We start from the raw sequence: 4,373 nt of genomic DNA, 5'->3' as shown, positions 1-4,373 counted from the left end.
ATGCTGTGATTAGACAAAGCTGCACTTCAACTTTATTTAAATCACAGACAGGAAGCCTCTTCAAACCTGTAAACTTAAAAATAAAAGCTTTAAAGATGAAGTTAAACTTTGTTTCCCTCTTCCTTAAAATGACCTCAAACCTACACACAGGCCTGTCTCTGATTAATCAATACCAATCAATGCTTAGGCCTACAATGGAAATCAATAATGAACTTAATGGGAGGAAATTAATATTTCTGTAAACGTCAGGCAATAACGGTGAAGATAATAAGATAAAGAGCATATGGACATTTATTTACTTTTTATTTGTATAACCCAGAGGTACAATCTGGTTATGTGTCAGCGAGGGTCCTCAAAAGTACAGAAGAATATGGTGTATGAAATTAAAGTGAAATCTCTGTGGGATTATTATCAGGACATTAGATAAACATAAACAAACCCATCAAAAATGGGTAAATAAAAATCTTAATGTAAATATCAGACAAAATAACAAAATATCCGAAAATACTGGTGAAATATCTGAAAATATATTTTTTATAAAGATATTATATCATGCATTCACTGCAGCGGAGCCAAGCAGGAACCTCCGGGTCTGAAAAGTGAAGCCAGTGCTGAAGAGCCTTAAACCTGCGTCCTCTCCAGCAGCCAGCAGGGGGCGACTTAAACCTGCGTCCTCTCCAGCAGCCAGCAGGGGGCGACTTAAACCTGCGTCCTCTCCAGCAGCCAGCAGGGGGCGACTAAACCTGCGTCCTCTCCAGCAGCCAGCAGGGGGCGCCTTAAACCTGCGTCCTCTCCAGCAGCCAGCAGGGGGCGACTTAAACCTGCGTCCTCTCCAGCAGCCAGCAGGGGGCGACTTAAACCTGCGTCCTCTCCAGCAGCCAGCAGGGGGCGACTTAAACCTGCGTCCTCTCCAGCAGCCAGCAGGGGGCGACTTAAACCTGCGTCCTCTCCAGCAGCCAGCAGGGGGCGACTTAAACCTGCGTCCTCTCCAGCGGCCAGCAGGGGGCGACTTAAACCTGCGTCCTCTCCAGCAGCCAGCAGGGGGCGACTTAAACCTGCGTCCTCTCCAGCAGCCAGGAGGGGGCGACTTAAACCTGCGTCCTCTCCAGCAGCCAGGGGGGCGACTTAAACCTGCGTCCTCTCCAGCAGCCAGGAGGGGGCGACTTAAACCTGCGTTCTCTCCAGCAGCCAGCAGGGGGCGACTTAAACCTGCGTCCTCTCCAGCAGCCAGCAGGGGGCGACTTAAACCTGCGTCCTCTCCAGCAGCAGGCAGGGGGCGACTTAAACCTGCGTCCTCTCCAGCAGCCAGCAGGGGGCGACTTAAACCTGCGTCCTCTCCAGCAGCCAGCAGGGGGCGACTTAAACCTGCGTCCTCTCTAGCAGCCAGCAGGGGGCGACTTAAACCTGCGTCCTCTCTAGCAGCCAGCAGGGGGCGACTCCAGCGGCTGCAGAAAGAAGTGTGATTGTATAGAAGTCGATGAGAAAATGTTTCTACTTGTCAGCTGATTTATTCCCTCAGTAAACACTTTCCTGATGAGTTTCTGGTCTCAGTCGCTAGTTTCAAGTCTTCTTCAACACAGCATGATGTTCATTTAGTAAATTATGGTCCCATTTAGAGGAACAGAGACCAGGAAGCAGGGGAGGCTTTAGGGCGGGGCTACAAAATGATTGACAAGTCGCTACCATGGCAACCTGTCAATCAGGATAGAGGCGACTCGTTTCTGCTGCTCTGTACATTTAACCAGCACCGCTGAAAAAGCTCATCAGGAGTCGGCTGCTCATTTTTCAGTAAGAACGTTTAGTTTTAAGCCTGTTTGTCGCTAGCTAAAATTAGCATCCGAGCTAATATCACAGCTAACCTGAATTACAGATGCACCTTGCTAACCAAGCTAGCTAGCTCCACCCTCATTTTTAGAAAAACAAGATGGTGACGGCAAAAATGCCAAACTGGAGGCTTCAAAGCGACAGTCCACAAACCGACAGGGGACATCATGGCGGCTACGTCCTTTTATACAGGTTAAGAGTGGAGACGCCACAGCGCCCCCTGTGGACAAACGCTCTGCTGATATTAAACTTTCTCCTCCAGTTTCCACTCAGTCCACATTATTTTAACATCTTCACAAAAGCGAGAGAATCTGAATCCGTCTTAATATTATTACTGTAAACAAACTTTGTAGATTCGGAAAAATAAAACTCTGGACAGCGTATATCTGACCCAGACAGCAGTGACCTGTCAGGACGGACAGGTGAGAGTGGATTCATTATCACTGAGTGATGTCAGCCGTCCAGATGTGAGCGTGCTCAGTGCTCATCAGTTAAAAGGCTTCGGGCAGGTAGACAGCTGCTGAGCCACGGGAGGCCGCATTAAAGCTGACGGTTAAACTGAACCGCCGCCGACATCAAGACACAAACATGATTAGAAAAGGAACCGTCAGAACCTGTGAAGGTATCCAGATGTTCCCACAGAGGCCGGATCCAGCTGTGACCTGCCACAGAGGGGGGACGGTGCCCAAACACACCTCCACCTCCAGGGAAAAGTCTAGACAGGAGCCAGATGGGAGATTTCATATTGATCCAGGCTCCAAGTCCTTTTATTTGTTTCTGATCCTGTGATACTGTAATGAGCTCATCAAATATTAACCTGTTTACATGTTTAACCAAATTAAAAACAACAAAGATTATTTTTGTCCCTGAGTTTTGCCTGTCAGGTTACACAGAGGCTCTGTGATGGAGGCTGCAGATACTCAGCGACAAAACGTTCACTTCTGTATTTATAATTCTGTTCAGCTGGCTGGATTACAATAACACCTCCTGCCTGTCAGAGAGGAGGAATAACAACAGCAGCAGCAGCAGCGGAGGCAGAAACAGAGTTCTGTCAATGAAATCCTTCATTCTGTAGTTGTTAGTTCTTGTAAATATGTTTGACATTAATGCCAAGAGATAATCTGTTTACATTATTTCTTGAAGAGACATTTGAGCCACAAAAAAGGACACTTACCTAAAACTCTGCTCACTGCAATCCTGTGAAACCTTCAAGATGTGTAGGTACCAGGAAATGTACGTCTATATTTTAGCTTTACTGTAAAACAAAATAACACAAGTGGGTTTTGTTTAAATTGTTGACAAATCAGCTCTGTAATGTAACAATCAATCAATGAAAAAGGATTTATGGAGCACTTTAAACACGGCCATTTAATGTGCAGGTGAGGAGTCACACGGCTTGGACTTGATTGTGTGATCAGTTTCAGATGAGAACGGCCTAAGGTCAGATGTGATTGGACGGCTGCTGATTGATCTATTGATCTCACTAAAGGCAAAGAGAGCAGGTTGGCCTTTGAACAAAGCAGTGAACCTCCAGCTGCTCAGTGTCCTACAGGTGAGACTAAAGTTGTCCAGGTCAGACTTGATTTACGCTTTATCAATATCTGGATCTATGTGTATTGTATTTTAAGGTGTTTTCTGTCTGTCTCTCTGCTGCTCTTACAGGTCAGTTGTCCCTGGAGGACCTAAAGGTTTAACAAAAACACAAAAATTACACTTAACAGCATATTTACCTCTGCCTCTGCTTGACAAATAAACAAATCAATTTAAAATAAGTATTTTAAATTATAATATAAAATTATTTACTATTATATATTGCATACTTTTATATAAAACAGTCATTAGAATCAGGAGCAGAAAGAGCTTTACTGCCAAGTATATTTTACATGTATGAGGAATTTGCTGAGGTGATAAAGTGGTGGACGCAGACAAACATCAAGTTGACATAAATAGATTTAAAAATATATAAATATGGAATAACCAGATGCAGATGTTATAAAATAATTATAGAACTTTGTGTACATGAGAAACAAAACATTGTGGCTGTTATTTACATGCGCAGTAATACTAATTTCTTGATATGTGACAGAAACTAAAGTTACCTTCATAACAGCCCTACATCCTAAACTCCATCCATAAATCTCACAATTTAATGATTAGTCTCATATCAGAAGGTTTTCATGATTTGCTAAATATGATTAATATGTTTTTCTAAAGCTGGAGGAGCCACTCTTCAGTTCGGCATCAATCTGATCTGAAAATATTTAATTTTAGACAAACAGATGACTGTATTTTGTCCATGTTGTTGCCTGAACACAGAATTTATTCGTTATATTGTGGTTGTGTAATTAAAACCCTCCGTGTGATCTTGCAGGCGCCTGGCTTCGCTGATTGGTCGGCAGGAACGTTGAAGTCATTCAGAGGTAGAATTTGCCCCAGAAGCCTCTCCGTGACGTCAGCAGTAGGTGGACGTGAACTTTACATCAACAAAGCCGGAGTTGAGCAAACGCGACGTGTTTCTGGGAAAGTCCGGTTCTGGTTAAAAAGTCCAA

Source organism: Micropterus salmoides, unplaced genomic scaffold (assembly GCF_014851395.1).
Source record: "Micropterus salmoides isolate LMB-PRFRI ecotype aquatic unplaced genomic scaffold, ASM1485139v1 Ms_hic_scaffold_5, whole genome shotgun sequence".
Taxonomy (NCBI): domain Eukaryota; kingdom Metazoa; phylum Chordata; class Actinopteri; order Centrarchiformes; family Centrarchidae; genus Micropterus; species Micropterus salmoides.
The sequence above is the reverse complement of the archived record's forward strand: the minus strand, read 5'-3'. Positions refer to the sequence as shown.